Consider the following 19,537-nt stretch of genomic DNA (forward strand, 5'->3'; position numbering starts at 1 on the left):
ATCACAAAGGCGGCAATTAATGGTAGACACAAAAATGCCCTTTTTATCTAACCATGTTCTAACGGGCAACGTACCGGTATGGGGAATGAGGGGCTCGTTATAAGTATGACAGAAGCCAACAGCCACAGAAACCAAGGGGCAAAGGGGATTTTTTTTAAATTTATTTATTGAATTTGTGGTGTTGATCAATTTATAATATTACTGAATATGTCATCGCTTAATGCTAATTGATTAGAAAAGCAGAAGAAAAAACAACCACATGCCGCCGGTGGGATTCGAACCCACGACCTCCGAATTACGCGTCCGGTGCTCTACCTCTGAGCTACGGCGACGGCTGTCAAATCTTCTGCTTTCGGAGGTATTTATGTTTACAAGTAACCTAACCTTGAGAGTGTTCATCAGCGCCACCCACGTTCATAAGCGGCGGACGTGGAACGTCCTGAGCTACCGCAGGTGTGACGTAGAACGTCATCGAACGAAGAGGGTGGAAGCTGCGTGAGAACCCTCTTATGCTTCCTATGGCGTCAAGGCTGCCAGAACCGAGGCCCTCGCTAAGCAATTAAGCAAAAAAGGGAAGGGGAATGAGGGGCTAGTTATAAATATGACAGAAGCCAACAGCCACAGAAACCAAGGGGCAAAGGGGATTTTTTTTAAATTTATTTATTTAATTTGTGGTGTTGATCAATTTAGAATATTACTGAATATGTTATCGCTTAATGCTAATTGATTAGAAAAGCAGAAGAAACAACAACCACATGCCGCCGGTGGGATCCGAACCCACGACCTCCGAATTACGCGTCCGGTGCTCTACCTCTGAGCTACGGCGACGGCTGTCAAATCTTCTGCTTTCGGGGGTATTTATGTTTACAAGTAACCTAACCTTGAGAGTGTTCATCAGCGCCACCCACGTTCATAAGCAGCGGACGTGGAACGTCCTGAGCTACCGCAGGTGTGACGTAGAACGTCATCGAACGAACAGGGTGGAAGCTGCGTGAGAACCCTCTTATGCTTCCTATGGCGTTTCTGTGGCTGTTGGCTTCTGTCAAACGTACCGGTATGTAACTTAAAGAAAAAGGTCTTTGTACACGGTGAGATTGGCATCTTACGTACTCTTTTGAGTACGTCATGCCCCGATAAACCAACATACAGAGAGCGGTACATGGGCGGAGGGAAGAGCATACTAATCAAATCCTTATACAACTTTTTCCTCGACACTAAAAAAAGGAACTCAGGAGAGAAACGAACAAGTAGGAAACGGACAGCCAAATACACCTCTTGCATTATGCCCCACAAACACGGACGGTCACAAACATTGGAAGGCACAATGAGGTTGGGTAAAACATGAACTAAATTTGTTTGCAGGAGTGAATGTACTATTGGGTGTGTAGTGTCCCCGAAAAACATGAAACGTGACACTATTTGTCGGACATACAGGTGAACTAGACCAAGGCCGCCAGCGCTTACAGGCCGAAAAAGGTTATCACGCCTCATGGATTCAAAAGACGAATCCCACACAAAAATAGCGAAAACCCTGTGAAAACGCTGGATAGGAAGTCTTGCGCAATGAATAATTTGTAGTACATAATATATTTTAGTGGCGAGAAACAGATTACAGGCGGTCGCCCTGCCAAAAATTGAGAGGCCATGGGGGAACAACGTTTGAGCATAGCGCTGAAGAGTTGACACGCGGTCTTTCCAATAATGTGCGCTATGCTTATAGGCACTCAGAGGGACGCCAAGGTACTTTGGTGGCCTGCATGTCCATGTTATACCAGCATATTCAGCAGGTGTCGAACCCCAGCTACCAAACCAAAGACCCCAACTCTTAGAGCGATTAATCCGACTTCCTCACACCGAACCAAAGTCCTCCGTTAAACGAATAACCTCATCGATGCTTGGCTTATCAGTACAAAAAAACGCAAGGTAATCTGCATAAGCCAATACCTTCAGTTCGTGGCCCATTATTCGGAAATCATTGTCAGCTCTACTGTTTATAACACTTATGCAAAGTGGCTCCAAGTATAATGCGAACAGGAGCGGAGACAGTGGGCACCCTTGTTTCACCGAAGACTGAATTGGGACTGGTTGCGAGAGACAGCCATTAACAATCAAGCGCGTGGTACAGGATTTGTAACAAAGGCGTATGCCAGTAGAAAGTATTGAACCGAGATTAACGTGATTTAAAAGTCCAAAAAGAAATGAATGGCACACTCGATCAAAAGCCTTTGCCAGGTCAATTTGCAGCATTGCTACTTGTTCTTGAGCATCACTGCAATACTGCAACACCGTACGCGCTACATGTAGGTTAGATTGTATTGATCGTCCCCGCAAGCCACATGCTTGATGAGGCCCAATCAAAGTAGACATTGCGAGCTGCAGCCGATTTGACAGTACATTAGCAAAAATCTTGTAATCTACATTAGAAAGCGTGATTGGTCTGTAGCCATCTACAAATCGAAGTTTTTCCTTATACTCGGTTTTTGGTATAAAGACAATATGACTTTTCGTAAATGACTGAGGCAGAAATTCAACATCAATACTCGTCTCAAAAATTTGGAGCAGGACAGGGGCTAGAACGGATTTAAATGCCTTGTAAAATTCTCCTGAGAGGCCGTCAGGCCCCGGAGTTTTCGAGAGCGGCAATTGATCAATTGCATCTTGCAATTCACCCAAGCTTAAAGAGCCACTTATTGCCTTGCACTCATCCTCATTGAGTGGGTTAATCATGGACACCAATCGCGCTATATGATCATCATCAGCAGTGCTAGACGTGGCAGCAAACAGAGAGCTATAGTGGTTTTCAAACTCGGTAACTATGACATCTGTACTTGTGACCAGGGCACCACCACAGTAGAGCTCAGAAATTCGCTTGGCAGCCACGTGACGACGCTCATCTAGCAAGGCCTGTCTAGTAGGCTCCTCAGAGTGCAGAGCACGGTTGCTGCGGGATCGTACACGGGCCGCACGATAGCGTTCTGCATCAAACTTCTGAAGGTTGCACTTAACAGCACCAATTTCCTCTGTGTACAAGCCAGGAGCCTCACATTCAATGCAGATTATAAGGACTCTGAAGTAACCGTTTCTCCTCACCATGCTTAAGATAAGACTTCACGGAGCCAATCTCAATAGCTATGCTACGAACTTTTAGCTTAAACATCTCCCAAGCTGCAAATAATGGGACATCCATGACCAAGGAAGATTCCAAAGCTGTCATCACTCGCTGCTGAAAATGCTCATCATTTAGAAGCTCGGAATTAAGCTTCCACAGTTCCCACTGCGGCTGAAATTTGGGACGGGCGCATTCTCCAATCCGCGCAATGACCATAGCATGATCTGAGAAAGAAACAGGCTTGACATCACATGAAATGGGCGGTTTAAGAAGATCTATGGAAACGTAAATGCGATCAAGGCGTGAATGTGAGGCTCCTCTGATGTATGTGAAGGCGGATGACAATCCGGCATCAATTAAACCTGCGTTTTCGGTAATAGACAATAATATACCAGAGCTCTTATCGGCGTTTTGGTTAGGACCTGTGCGATCGCGTGGGTCGCACACACAGTTGAAGTCACCCATGAAAACGACATAACGATTACATCCTAGGAGAGTTGCAATAGCATGAAAAAAAACTGCTCGCTGCACCGGATTATTTGAAGCATACACATTGATAACCCTCCACGACTCGCCATGCAGTCGAAAGTCAGAACATATCAGACGCCCTTCTATGTCAACCTGGAACTTAAAGTCAGAAATAGGTAGACTCTTCTTTAAGAAAAGAAAGCAACCTGCCGAAAGACCCACTGAGTGCGACACACAGACGTTGTAATCTGTTAGGAAAGGTCGCAGGGCTATCTCTGCATCCACTTCACTTTCTATCTTAGTTTCTTGAATAGCGACAATGTCTAGCCGGTTGCCCCAAAGCAATCGGCGTAACTGTACCTGTTTCTGCCTTGAACGGAGTCCACATATGTTGAGTGTTGCGACAGTCAACTGCTGGTTAGACGCCATGGTGGCTAACTGGAGTTTCAATCAGGCATCCACGGTGTCTGGGGGAATCACTCTGGAAGGTGAGACCTCCCTAGAGTTGACGCCCTTTCTCCTTGATCTGGAGCGCCGAGGAGGTTTCCTATTCTTTGACTTTCGACGGCGGGACTTGTGCTTGGCGGGGACACTGTCCTCCTCAGAGGAGGCAGAACTCGGAGACACACCGCGCTTCGAGGCGGCACTTAAAATTTGCTCATCGGCATCACAGTTGCCGTCGGGGGGTGAAGTGCCAGGTTGGCACTCTGTTACCTGTGTGGCACATCCGGCAGGAGCCTCAGAAGATGTAGCAGTGCAGACACTCGGCACCGGAGCCACACCGTCGTCCTTGTCTTCCTCTGGCCCACGCACAGCACAGGCACGTGAGCCAAGAGCGCCATCACTGACACTACATATAGCTGGAGCCTGCTCCGCCAGGCATCGACGCTCATCATCTGCAGACAGCTGCTCCATCTGTGAAGGCTGGGTAGGCTTATGCTGCACAGCAGGAACGGGGTCAGACAGCGGGTCAGTAGTCGCTGAGCCAATGGGCGCAACGGCTGGCGCGCTTATGGTAGGGCGAGAGCGAATTGATCAGTAACTCGAAGTGGGAAGAGTGTTGGTCAAATGTTTAGGGGAATCCCCCAAGGTGGAGTAGAATTCTAATAAGGGAGTAATTACTCATTGGCATCCACCCAAGCGCAGCCATACGGCTACAAAGGAAAGCTATACAGCTTTCTCAGAAACTTCGTAGTTAAAGAAAAATTCGTCCTGGTCCGGGGTTCGAACCCGGAACCACCGCCACACCGGAGCAGTCGCTCTACCAATTGAGCTAACCGGGACGGCAAGCTTATGGTAGGGCGAGAGCGAATTGATCAGTAACTCGAAGTGGGAAGAGTGTTGGTCAAATGTTTAGGGGAATCCCCCAAGGTGGAGTAGAATTCTAATAAGGGAGTAATTACTCATTGGCATCCACCCAAGCGCAGCCATACGGCTACAAAGGAAAGCTATACAGCTTTCTCAGAAACTTCGTAGTTAAAGAAAAATTCGTCCTGGTCCGGGGTTCGAACCCGGAACCACCGCCACACCGGAGCAGTCGCTCTACCAATTGAGCTAACCGGGACGGCAAGCTTATGGTAGGGCGAGAGCGAATTGATCAGTAACTCGAAGTGGGAAGAGTGTTGGTCAAAAGTTTAGGGGAATCCCCCAAGGTGGAGTAGAATTCTAATAAGGGAGTAATTACTCATTGGCATCCACCCAAGCGCAGCCATACGGCTACAAAGGAAAGCTATACAGCTTTCTCAGAAACTTCGTAGTTAAAGAAAAATTCGTCCTGGTCCGGGGTTCGAACCCGGAACCACCGCCACACCGGAGCAGTCGCTCTACCAATTGAGCTAACCGGGACGGCAAGCTTATGGTAGGGCGAGAGCGAATTGATCAGTAACTCGAAGTGGCAAGAGTGTTGGTCAAATGTTTAGGGGAATCCCCCAAGGTGGAGTAGAATTCTAATAAGGGAGTAATTACTCATTGGCATCCACCCAAGCGCAGCCATACGGCTACAAAGGAAAGCTATACAGCTTTCTCAGAAACTTCGTAGTTAAAGAAAAATTCGTCCTGGTCCGGGGTTCGAACCCGGAACCACCGCCACACCGGAGCAGTCGCTCTACCAATTGAGCTAACCGGGACGGCAAGCTTATGGTAGGGCGAGAGCGAATTGATCAGTAACTCGAAGTGGGAAGACTGTTGGTCAAATGTTTAGGGGAATCCCCCAAGGTGGAGTAGAATTCTAATAAGGGAGTAATTACTCATTGGCATCCACCCAAGCGCAGCCATACGGCTACAAAGGAAAGCTATACAGCTTTCTCAGAAACTTCGTAGTTAAAGAAAAATTCGTCCTGGTCCGGGGTTCGAACCCGGAACCACCGCCACACCGAAGCAGTCGCTCTACCAATTGAGCTAACCGGGACGGCAAGCTTATGGTAGGGCGAGAGCGAATTGATCAGTAACTCGAAGTGGGAAGAGTGTTGGTCAAATGTTTAGAGGAATCCCCCAAGGTGGAGTAGAATTCTAATAAGGGAGTAATTACTCATTGGCATCCACCCAAGCGCAGCCATACGGCTACAAAGGAAAGCTATACAGCTTTCTCAGAAACTTCGTAGTTAAAGAAAAATTCGTCCTGGTCCGGGGTTCGAACCCGGAACCACCGCCACACCGGAGCAGTCGCTCTACCAATTGAGCTAACCGGGACGGCAAGCTTATGGTAGGGCGAGAGCGAATTGATCAGTAACTCGAAGTGGGAAGAGTGTTGGTCAAATGTTTAGGGGAATCCCCCAAGGTGGATGGCTTAACAACTCGATGGCTTAAAGAAATTCTTACAAATGGTTCTCAACGGGTTGAATTCAATAATAATATTTACAGCCTAGTCGTTGTGAAGTCGGGCGTCCCTCAAGGAAGAAGAAGAAGTTTATTCACATCACATTACATGATGCAGGAAGCCTGCAGAAAAAGCTGCCAGAAGCCAGCTTGACAGGGCCGCAGGCCCCCTTTCATTGGCAGTTGGCGGAATGTCGGAAAAAAAAGTTTATACACAGCATATTTTATCACAACATGTAAAGAAAAAAAGTGAAAAAGCAACATATTACAAGAAAAAACGCTAAAACATATATACTGTTACCACATTTCAGTGTAACACGTACTCACATTTTTAATACATTAATGGGGAAATATTATAGACACAAAATCTCGTTTTACTTCGTTTTGAAAAGATCGCGCAGTGCTTTGAAAGTTATATTGTCGAGTTGGCTATTTTTAGCTTGCAAACTGTTTAGTAATCGGGGTAACTTGTTTTGCAGCATTTGTAGACCGCATGTAGTTCTACTTGTGTTAACCTTCCATGGTTCAAAATGACGCGTCTGGTATGAATCTACATTATTTTCTAGCTGAGCTATGTTCTGAATAGTACAATTGTTACATTTAGTTTCTTGTTTGAACAACTTGCAAAGCCGGTAGTCATAGGATTTTGTTACTGGAATTACATTGTATTTTTTAAATAATTCATGTGTGTGGTAGTGCATTGGTACGTTTTCGACAGCTCTTAAAAACTTTTTTGGAGAATGAGCACTCTGTCTATATTAGATTTAGTAGTCGATGCCCATACCAAGTGACAATAATTAAGTCTAGGGGAGAAAACACCATTATAAATCAGCATCAGAATGTGGCGAGGGAATACATGGCGATTTCGCGAAATAATGCCTACTATTTGTGATAGTTTTTTGTAATATAATCTATGTGGGCATTCCATGACATTGTGTTTTGAAAACTGACACCCAGAGTTTTAAAACTAGACACAATCTCTACAGGAGTTGACCGTAGTGTAATTGTGTTTTGTATGTCTATGTTTTTGTTCCTAGTATGATACAAAACTGCTTTAGTTTTATCAGCATTAATCTTCAAGCTATTTTTTGGGGTCCATTCATGAAGCTTAGCAAGCGCTACATTTGCCGCAGCTATTAGGTGATCACTTGATTCTCCTGTGAAAAACACGCTTGTATCATCCGCATAATTCACAAAAGTAGCGGATGGAGCGATACCGTAAACATCGTTCACATACAAATTGAACAAAAAGGGGCCCAGGATGCTGCCTTGCGGCACACCCTGGGAAACATGAAGTGCATGTGATAAAGAATCATGAATGGCTACAATTTGGGTACGATGTTTAAGGTAGGATTTCATAAGAACACCGGCCTTTCCGCGAATGCCATTATGTTCTAACTTCCTAATAAGTATTGCGTGGCTGATACGTGTCGAATGCTTTCGAGAAGTCAACGTAATAGGCTCAGTAATAGGCCCACTTTTATCTTTAATATATATTAATGATATAACGCTGAATATCAATTCGACAGTTCGCCTTTTTGCCGACGACTGTGTAACATATCTAGTCCTAACGACGTCATAGCTTTTCAATCTGACCTGAATAAGCTAACAGAGGGGTGCGGCAAATGGCAGACGCAAATAAATAGAGAACAGAATAAACATAGGAAAGTTATTCTGTTTCAAAGTCACAATCAAATACTTACCTAATAAATGATAGCATAGCAGACTTGGTTTCACCAGTTAAATACCTCTGCATCCACCTAAATTCAAGCTTAACATGGACGGACCCCATCGGATATATTACATCTAAAGCCAAAAAAACTTGGCTTTCTGAAGCGGCGCTTATATCTAGCCGACAGGGACACCAGGCTTGAAGCATTCAATCCCCTTGAGCGCCTTTCACTGGAATATGCGTAAATAATTTGGCATCCCTACCAAATCACCTTCACAAATATACTTGAAGCTGTTCAGAATAAAGCCGCGCGACTCATCTTATCATCCTATTCGCGATTCCAAAGCGTTTCATTGTTGAAGGAAGAGCTCAACATTCCACCACTCGCAATGCACGGAAACCAGTATGTTCTCTTTCTTTGTTATTTGGACATTTTTTGTAACAGTGTTTACGTTGTTATGTTGTGTTTCAACTTGCCATATTAACCACCTGAAATGGTTTTTCGACTTTGAAAAATTCTGATCTGATTTGTCTCTCTCGATATGTAATCCTCCCAGTGAGCCCTTCGGGGATTTGAATAAATAAATAAATAAAAGTAAAACCAGCGATGCCTGAGTGGTCTGAACCAGCGACAAAGCAAACGATCTGTTCGCCCCTAAGCTTCTTCGAAACTTGCTGGACACAAGTATATCAAGTGTTTTTCCTCGGAGGCACGAACAGACGCTGTGCACAAATGGAATCCGAACCGAAAGATGGACGCCGTGCTTTCGTTCGCTAACGTATAAGAAGCAAAACACTATGTATGTTCGCAGAGTGAGGGAGCGTATTCTTGATGCACGTGTGTTCGGTTCCCCTCATTTGTCTCAAAACCTAATAGCTTGTTTTGAACAACAGCGTTAACTTCACCATTCGAATACATACGTACTACACAATGATGCTGAACTGGGCAAGTTGAAGAGGTATTGTGGAACATATAGGTATTTAGGCAAAGCTTTAAATGAGCAGTATCCTTACCATTAGTACAGGGCACCTCAAAGTCTACGGCAGTCGCGCTTTGCCTCACTGCACCTATGCCAAATGTTGGACAAAATAACGGTGCGCTCTTGGCTGCAGTGCCTGCTTTGTTCAGGAGCTGTATCATCATCATCATCATCATCAGCCTGACTACACCCACTGCAGGGCAAAGGCCTCTCCCGTGTCTCTCCAATTAACTCTGTCCTTTGCCAGTTGTGGCCACTGTATCCCCACAAACTTCTTAATCTCATCCGCCCACCTAACTCTCTGGCGTCCCCTGCTACGTTTGCCTTCTCTTGGAATCTACTCCGTTACCCTTAAGGACCAGCGGTTATCTTGCCTTCGCATTACATGCCCTGCCCAAGCCCCTTTCTTCCTCTTGATTTCAACTAGGATGTCATTAACCCACGTTTGTCCCCTCACCCACTCCGCCCGCTTCCGATCTCTTAACGTTACACCTATCATTTTCCTTTCCATAGCTCGCTGCGTTGTTCATAACTTAAGCTGAACCCTCTTTGTTAGCCTCCACGTTTCTGCCCCATAGGTGAGTACCGGTAAGATACAGCTGTTCTATACTTTTCTCCTGAGGGATATTGGTAAACTACCATTCATGATCTGAGAGAACCTGCCATATGCGCTCCACCCCATTCTTATTCTTCTAGTTATTTCCCTCTCATGATCCGGATCTGCGGTCACTACCTGCCCTAAGTAAACAAATTCTCTTACTATTTCCAGCACCTCGCTACCAACTGCGAACTGCTGTTCTCTTGCTAGGCTGTTGAACAGTACCTTGGTCTGCTGCATGTTAATTTTTAGCCCCACCGTTCTGCTCTGCCTCTCTAACTCATTGATCATGCTTTGCAGTTCAGGTCCTGAGTGGCTTAGCAAGGCAATGTCATCAGCGAATCGCAAATTACTCAGGTATTCACCATTAACTCTTATCCCCAACTCTTCCCTTAAATTTTACCACCTGAAGTCTTGTGAGATACACTATGATGTTTTAGTTGTTGAATTTTGTTTCCAAAGCTCATGTGAAAAAGTTGGCAGTGAGTGTTCTTTTTGCATTTCTAGCATGCGTGAACGACAGTAGTGTGTTGCTGACTTGCGAGGTCATAAGTTTACCTCGGACTCTGACCGCTGCCGTCGTCCTTGATGTGGCTTTGTTTTTAAGGCGGAAGCCTTTAATGCCTCATCGTTGTAAGCAGGAGCTGTCGACAGATATGTCACGCTTTTCAATTGGTCGAAACGGTCGTGACGTCACAGTGCGCGAATTTCAAACGGGGCCAATTGTACTTTGGATCACTCCTTGCGCACATTTATCCAGATCTTTACAACCCAAACTGCAAACACTGTGGCCAACGTGCTATCTACGATCACATCCTGTGGGACTGCAAAATAGAGCCACCTCCGGGTGATCTAGTTACAGCGCCTTCTCTCGAGCGGTGGGACACCGTGCTGGCTAGCTCTGACCCCAGAACGCAAGTTTTGGCGGTGGAGTGGGCTGATAAAGTCGTCGAGGGCTATGTACTCTCGACCACTTAACGCGACCTCTTACCAAGCTCTTTGCGGCGAATAAAATGTTTTACAATCAATCGATACTAACCATGCAACCAATTAAAGGGTTCGTATAGTGATGCTCCAAGTAAGTTTGACTGAGTTTAGTTAATTGCTTACTTAACCAATTAGTCTAAGCTTTCTAGTCAGACAAGATAAATAAATAAAACCGAGTAAGAAATTGGCCGAGCTTCGGAATCGAACCCTGGTCTCCGGAGTGCCAGTCGAGCACGCTACCACTCCGCCATGCCAGCTTTTTTTTTTCAACATGGTGTTTATTACAGTGATGCAATGTTCTATGTACATGAACTATATACAAGCCATTATGAAAACAGTGGTAATCAATACATGTTCAAAAGACATACACTAGAAAAGGGGCAATGCAAAGCACATCACTAATAGTGAGTGCCACTCCGGTTCGTACTCAGTCTGGGCATACACGTCTCTTAAATGAACAACCATTCGACTGAAGTGATCCTTTGTAGACACAACAGGTTTACAGTGTCTGTCCATCATGCGGGTTTTCCAGAGGATGTGCAGTCCAATCAGAAAGAACATGTCCAGGGGTTCATCAACAAATGGCAGCGCAGTGAGATAGCGAACAGAATGTGGAGTCAGATGAATTCTTTTTTTAAATGTGCGTTGCAGGATATCCCAGAAGAGTACTGCATCTTTGCAACTGATGAAACAATGCTCAATTGTTTCTGGTTCATCACAAAGGCGGCAATTAATGGTAGACACAAAAATGCCCTTTTTATCTAACCATGTTCTAACGGGCAACGTACCGGTATGGGGAATGAGGGGCTCGTTATAAGTATGACAGAAGCCAACAGCCACAGAAACCAAGGGGCAAAGGGGATTTTTTTTAAATTTATTTATTGAATTTGTGGTGTTGATCAATTTATAATATTACTGAATATGTCATCGCTTAATGCTAATTGATTAGAAAAGCAGAAGAAAAAACAACCACATGCCGCCGGTGGGATTCGAACCCACGACCTCCGAATTACGCGTCCGGTGCTCTACCTCTGAGCTACGGCGACGGCTGTCAAATCTTCTGCTTTCGGAGGTATTTATGTTTACAAGTAACCTAACCTTGAGAGTGTTCATCAGCGCCACCCACGTTCATAAGCGGCGGACGTGGAACGTCCTGAGCTACCGCAGGTGTGACGTAGAACGTCATCGAACGAAGAGGGTGGAAGCTGCGTGAGAACCCTCTTATGCTTCCTATGGCGTCAAGGCTGCCAGAACCGAGGCCCTCGCTAAGCAATTAAGCAAAAAAGGGAAGGGGAATGAGGGGCTAGTTATAAATATGACAGAAGCCAACAGCCACAGAAACCAAGGGGCAAAGGGGATTTTTTTTAAATTTATTTATTTAATTTGTGGTGTTGATCAATTTAGAATATTACTGAATATGTTATCGCTTAATGCTAATTGATTAGAAAAGCAGAAGAAACAACAACCACATGCCGCCGGTGGGATCCGAACCCACGACCTCCGAATTACGCGTCCGGTGCTCTACCTCTGAGCTACGGCGACGGCTGTCAAATCTTCTGCTTTCGGGGGTATTTATGTTTACAAGTAACCTAACCTTGAGAGTGTTCATCAGCGCCACCCACGTTCATAAGCAGCGGACGTGGAACGTCCTGAGCTACCGCAGGTGTGACGTAGAACGTCATCGAACGAACAGGGTGGAAGCTGCGTGAGAACCCTCTTATGCTTCCTATGGCGTTTCTGTGGCTGTTGGCTTCTGTCAAACGTACCGGTATGTAACTTAAAGAAAAAGGTCTTTGTACACGGTGAGATTGGCATCTTACGTACTCTTTTGAGTACGTCATGCCCCGATAAACCAACATACAGAGAGCGGTACATGGGCGGAGGGAAGAGCATACTAATCAAATCCTTATACAACTTTTTCCTCGACACTAAAAAAAGGAACTCAGGAGAGAAACGAACAAGTAGGAAACGGACAGCCAAATACACCTCTTGCATTATGCCCCACAAACACGGACGGTCACAAACATTGGAAGGCACAATGAGGTTGGGTAAAACATGAACTAAATTTGTTTGCAGGAGTGAATGTACTATTGGGTGTGTAGTGTCCCCGAAAAACATGAAACGTGACACTATTTGTCGGACATACAGGTGAACTAGACCAAGGCCGCCAGCGCTTACAGGCCGAAAAAGGTTATCACGCCTCATGGATTCAAAAGACGAATCCCACACAAAAATAGCGAAAACCCTGTGAAAACGCTGGATAGGAAGTCTTGCGCAATGAATAATTTGTAGTACATAATATATTTTAGTGGCGAGAAACAGATTACAGGCGGTCGCCCTGCCAAAAATTGAGAGGCCATGGGGGAACAACGTTTGAGCATAGCGCTGAAGAGTTGACACGCGGTCTTTCCAATAATGTGCGCTATGCTTATAGGCACTCAGAGGGACGCCAAGGTACTTTGGTGGCCTGCATGTCCATGTTATACCAGCATATTCAGCAGGTGTCGAACCCCAGCTACCAAACCAAAGACCCCAACTCTTAGAGCGATTAATCCGACTTCCTCACACCGAACCAAAGTCCTCCGTTAAACGAATAACCTCATCGATGCTTGGCTTATCAGTACAAAAAAACGCAAGGTAATCTGCATAAGCCAATACCTTCAGTTCGTGGCCCATTATTCGGAAATCATTGTCAGCTCTACTGTTTATAACACTTATGCAAAGTGGCTCCAAGTATAATGCGAACAGGAGCGGAGACAGTGGGCACCCTTGTTTCACCGAAGACTGAATTGGGACTGGTTGCGAGAGACAGCCATTAACAATCAAGCGCGTGGTACAGGATTTGTAACAAAGGCGTATGCCAGTAGAAAGTATTGAACCGAGATTAACGTGATTTAAAAGTCCAAAAAGAAATGAATGGCACACTCGATCAAAAGCCTTTGCCAGGTCAATTTGCAGCATTGCTACTTGTTCTTGAGCATCACTGCAATACTGCAACACCGTACGCGCTACATGTAGGTTAGATTGTATTGATCGTCCCCGCAAGCCACATGCTTGATGAGGCCCAATCAAAGTAGACATTGCGAGCTGCAGCCGATTTGACAGTACATTAGCAAAAATCTTGTAATCTACATTAGAAAGCGTGATTGGTCTGTAGCCATCTACAAATCGAAGTTTTTCCTTATACTCGGTTTTTGGTATAAAGACAATATGACTTTTCGTAAATGACTGAGGCAGAAATTCAACATCAATACTCGTCTCAAAAATTTGGAGCAGGACAGGGGCTAGAACGGATTTAAATGCCTTGTAAAATTCTCCTGAGAGGCCGTCAGGCCCCGGAGTTTTCGAGAGCGGCAATTGATCAATTGCATCTTGCAATTCACCCAAGCTTAAAGAGCCACTTATTGCCTTGCACTCATCCTCATTGAGTGGGTTAATCATGGACACCAATCGCGCTATATGATCATCATCAGCAGTGCTAGACGTGGCAGCAAACAGAGAGCTATAGTGGTTTTCAAACTCGGTAACTATGACATCTGTACTTGTGACCAGGGCACCACCACAGTAGAGCTCAGAAATTCGCTTGGCAGCCACGTGACGACGCTCATCTAGCAAGGCCTGTCTAGTAGGCTCCTCAGAGTGCAGAGCACGGTTGCTGCGGGATCGTACACGGGCCGCACGATAGCGTTCTGCATCAAACTTCTGAAGGTTGCACTTAACAGCACCAATTTCCTCTGTGTACAAGCCAGGAGCCTCACATTCAATGCAGATTATAAGGACTCTGAAGTAACCGTTTCTCCTCACCATGCTTAAGATAAGACTTCACGGAGCCAATCTCAATAGCTATGCTACGAACTTTTAGCTTAAACATCTCCCAAGCTGCAAATAATGGGACATCCATGACCAAGGAAGATTCCAAAGCTGTCATCACTCGCTGCTGAAAATGCTCATCATTTAGAAGCTCGGAATTAAGCTTCCACAGTTCCCACTGCGGCTGAAATTTGGGACGGGCGCATTCTCCAATCCGCGCAATGACCATAGCATGATCTGAGAAAGAAACAGGCTTGACATCACATGAAATGGGCGGTTTAAGAAGATCTATGGAAACGTAAATGCGATCAAGGCGTGAATGTGAGGCTCCTCTGATGTATGTGAAGGCGGATGACAATCCGGCATCAATTAAACCTGCGTTTTCGGTAATAGACAATAATATACCAGAGCTCTTATCGGCGTTTTGGTTAGGACCTGTGCGATCGCGTGGGTCGCACACACAGTTGAAGTCACCCATGAAAACGACATAACGATTACATCCTAGGAGAGTTGCAATAGCATGAAAAAAAACTGCTCGCTGCACCGGATTATTTGAAGCATACACATTGATAACCCTCCACGACTCGCCATGCAGTCGAAAGTCAGAACATATCAGACGCCCTTCTATGTCAACCTGGAACTTAAAGTCAGAAATAGGTAGACTCTTCTTTAAGAAAAGAAAGCAACCTGCCGAAAGACCCACTGAGTGCGACACACAGACGTTGTAATCTGTTAGGAAAGGTCGCAGGGCTATCTCTGCATCCACTTCACTTTCTATCTTAGTTTCTTGAATAGCGACAATGTCTAGCCGATTGCCCCAAAGCAATCGGCGTAACTGTACCTGTTTCTGCCTTGAACGGAGTCCACATATGTTGAGTGTTGCGACAGTCAACTGCTGGTTAGACGCCATGGTGGCTAACTGGAGTTTCAATCAGGCATCCACGGTGTCTGGGGGAATCACTCTGGAAGGTGAGACCTCCCTAGAGTTGACGCCCTTTCTCCTTGATCTGGAGCGCCGAGGAGGTTTCCTATTCTTTGACTTTCGACGGCGGGACTTGTGCTTGGCGGGGACACTGTCCTCCTCAGAGGAGGCAGAACTCGGAGACACACCGCGCTTCGAGGCGGCACTTAAAATTTGCTCATCGGCATCACAGTTGCCGTCGGGGGGTGAAGTGCCAGGTTGGCACTCTGTTACCTGTGTGGCACATCCGGCAGGAGCCTCAGAAGATGTAGCAGTGCAGACACTCGGCACCGGAGCCACACCGTCGTCCTTGTCTTCCTCTGGCCCACGCACAGCACAGGCACGTGAGCCAAGAGCGCCATCACTGACACTACATATAGCTGGAGCCTGCTCCGCCAGGCATCGACGCTCATCATCTGCAGACAGCTGCTCCATCTGTGAAGGCTGGGTAGGCTTATGCTGCACAGCAGGAACGGGGTCAGACAGCGGGTCAGTAGTCGCTGAGCCAATGGGCGCAACGGCTGGCGCGCCACCAGCAGCATCTAAAACTTCTGTTGCGTCCATCAAGTGCTCCTGCAATGCGTCGTCCATGGCACGGGTGCCACCGCGTAGCTTATCAGCATACGACACTACGCACTCCTCTGTAGTATGGCCGAAACGCCGACAATCATCACACCGAGGAGTGCGGCAATGACGGCGTATATGGCCAACGTTGTGGCAACGGAGACACAGTGGCGGCCTTCCTGGCACTAAAACCAGACATTGTACACCGCAAATTGTCAAAATGTGAGGCAAGTCATTGACAGTGACGCCATCAGCAAGAGTCAAGGCAACGTCTCGATTCAAGGTGCGCATGACCTCCATTTCTGGAACCCGCCAGTGCTCCACTGTGATGGACGTAATCGTTCCGCAAGCGCGAAGGGCGTCCCGAATGTAAAAATCTGCAAGATGTTCAGGGAGCCAAAGTATCTTGAGCTTTACTGTCTTCGGTTCCGGGTCAATCACTAGACAACGGCGGTTTTTCACTTGTAACTCCTGAGTGCTCACGAGCTTAGCTTTCGCTAACGCTGTCTTGCATGTTATCATCCATACGTGAGACATCTGAAACTGTCCGATAGAGCTGATGTCACAGAGGTCAACGACACCCCGTAAGGCATCTCTGAAGTCCTGGGCACGATAGGGACGGCCAGCAAGGTCCGCATGCAGAAATACGCAGTTAAAAACCAGCTTACCAGCAGGCAGACGGGGAAGAACAGTACGGTAAGTATTACTGGCAGCAGAAGCCGCAACAGTACCTCGGCCTAGGGCCGATTTATCCATTTCTGCGGAGAGCATCAAAGAACGCGACCGTTCGGAACGCCGTCTTCGTCTTTCTCCATGCCATGCCAGCTCGATGGTTTGGAATGAACAAAGGTGCATCTAGGGAATACGGTGTCTTCGTTCCCGCCCAGCTTCCTCCCTTCCCGTTACGGCGAGGTGTAAGTGTCCACGAAGATATGAGAGACAGACAGATAGATTTCCTTTCCTCAAAAACCAATTTACCGTCGAGCAAGGCGTATTTGTCCGCGTTTCAGATTGGTCCAAATTGTCGTGACGTCACCGCGCGCGAATTTTGACGGGTGTCCACCGAAATATGTGAGGCAGTTACTGCGCAACGTCCTTTCCTCAATTACAATTTTCGACTAGTGTCTACTGGGATATGTGAGACAGTTAATGCTTAATTTCGTTTCCTCAAATACAATTTTCATTTTCTTCATTACGGCCCCTCTTTCTTCTTTCACTCACACTCACAGCCCCATTTCCTTTCCTCAATAAGCGTTGCGTTCAAAGGGCAACGCATCGCGCCGAACGGGTGGTGGCGTTCCTTGGACTCCGTGGCAGCGCTAGAACACGCTGTCGCGTTCCACTCCTAAAGGCGAAGCTTAAGCGTCATTAATTGGCAGTTAATTAATGCACCAACAAAATATGCAGTGAACAATCGCGTAGCAGAATGCAGCACTCAGGCTTTCGCCTTTCACCACTTTAGCAGCTAAAGTTCCTCGGAATTTTGTTTATCGCTGGATATGGAGGAGGACCGAAAGGAATTTCTTTGGGCGTGTGCGATCTAAACACTTCTCTCCATTGTAGTTTTTCCCTTTTAAGCGAGGAGCCGACGCGGTGGCTCATTGACTATGGTGCTCGGCTGGTGACCCGAAAGACGCGGGTTCGATCCCGGCTGCGGCGGTTGAATTTCTATGGAGGCGAAATTCTAGAGTCCCGTGCGTTTTGCGATGTCTGTGCACTTTAAAGAACCCCAGGTTGTCGAAATTTCTGGAGCCCTTCTCTACGACGTCTCTCATAGCCTGAGTTGCTTTGGAACGTCAAACCCTATAAACCAAACCAAACCAACCAAACCATTGAAAGAAGGCAGTTTGTTGTGTGGTAAAAAACAGATGATGCTGCCTGACGAATAACGCTCACAGCTTGGTGATATCTTCATGACAATGTTTATTAATGCTATTTTTAGAAGGTTGTCTGTCCTTGCATCCGCGAACATTTAGGGCCGTTGATGGAGACGCTATAAACGGGCGTAGCCAATATGGAGAGAGCACGGGATAAGTAGGGCCATTGTTGCATATGAAACCGAATAGCAATGCCAATGAGGACAATGAAGTCAGCACTGGTCCTATACAGGGCCAGACATAGGCCACTCTCTCCCAATATTGGGCCGACGGTTTGTGCTGTTTGTGCTCCTTACATGACTTCCTTACGCGACGCGACTCGGTACGGCTCGCACTCGTACGCGATGGTCACGGTAATCGCATTAGACTTTTTTAGTGTTCATTCATCAGACTGTGGGGCTGTCGCGCGTCCATGCAGTAAAATATCATAAGCAAATTTTTTAACACCCGTATTTGAAATGGAGCGGATGTGCTGCTTCATGCACCTCCAAAAGGATTATTTTCGATGCAAGCTGTCACTTCCCGGGTATTTATGTGTCTCCCTTTCGTGCAGGCTACAGCGGCACTATTTTTCCCGTCCCAGCTCCAAGGCCTGGTTCACGACATGCAGCGCACAGGCCGGGGCCTACCCAGCATGCGGGGCATTGCCGTGGCTGGAAGTGTGCTCCCAGCCTCTGTGGCCCAGGCAGCTCGCAAGACCTTCGTTGGCATCGAAAGATTACTGAACATCTACGGCATGACAGAGTCCTGTGGAGCCATTTTCAGTCCGCCGAAAGCCGCACACCGGAAGTGACGTGGGTGCGCCTGCAACGATGGTTGAGGCCAAGGTATACCACGAAGAATACTAAATGTTATTTTAAGAAGGCAATTCTAAGGATGGTGTGGAACTTAACGGCTGCATGGCAGTGAAAAATGCACACTTAGACTGTACCACCAATAGAGTGGCTGATACTCCCTAAATTGGGTGCAGAAACGGTATATTTAAAGATGGAATGCTATACCTCCAGGAAGTACCGAGTGACCGGAGTCCTGCACATGGAAGATGGTTAAAATACAAATCAGTACGAGTGTCAGTTGAAGAGAGACATTATCCCTAGTGCTATTCGCCGAGTGTTTACATTTTCATTTATTGTGTTGCAGTGGGAAGACCTAGGAAGAAATTTCACTAGAGATACCTTAGTAATCTCACATTTGTTGACACTTTTCCGTTCTGCGGCTCAGTGAAGGAATAAGAGCGCAGCGGTCAAAATCTAAACGTGCATAGCCGGAATGTGGGGCTGAAATACTGCTCACAATCCTGAAGCAATAGTAACAGTCCGGCAGGGTAAGAGCAGCTAAGATAGGCAGCCAGGTTTCGGAGTGGTATGAACATGCAGCAAAGCAGACATTTGGGCTAGTTGGTGTGAATTCATGGTGGAAAAAACAGCGCAGACTAAGACAGAAAACACAGAAAAGAGGGGAGACACTACAAGTGCTGTTTTTGTTTTTTTCTCGACCCAATGCACACGCCTGCCTTCTGTACAAAAAATGAACCGTTCCATCCGATGACCGTCGATTTAAGATAAAAAGACAAGATTTCGCAAAACGTTTCAATGGACACGCCGCAGCGCTTGTAGTGTCTCCCCTCTTTTCTGTGTTTTCTGTCTTAGTTTGCGCTGTTTTTTCCACCATGTATGAACATGCACTTATTACTCAGC

The 19,537-nt window shown here is 46.4% G+C and overlaps 2 non-coding genes across 2 annotated transcripts; both read right to left on the reverse strand.

The window, feature by feature from the left end:
* Nucleotides 1–260: 260 nt before the first annotated feature.
* On the reverse strand, nucleotides 261–332 carry TRNAT-CGU (transfer RNA threonine (anticodon CGU)). The gene has a single exon. It is a non-coding gene; the product is annotated as a tRNA-Thr (tRNA).
* Nucleotides 333–11,602: 11,270 nt separating this feature from the next.
* TRNAT-CGU (transfer RNA threonine (anticodon CGU)) lies at nucleotides 11,603–11,674 on the reverse strand. The gene has a single exon. It is a non-coding gene; the product is annotated as a tRNA-Thr (tRNA).
* Nucleotides 11,675–19,537: the final 7,863 nt, after the last annotated feature.

Source organism: Amblyomma mixtum, chromosome 1 (genome assembly GCF_055824585.1).
Source record: "Amblyomma mixtum isolate Tamu chromosome 1, ASM5582458v1, whole genome shotgun sequence".
NCBI lineage: Eukaryota > Metazoa > Arthropoda > Arachnida > Ixodida > Ixodidae > Amblyomma > Amblyomma mixtum.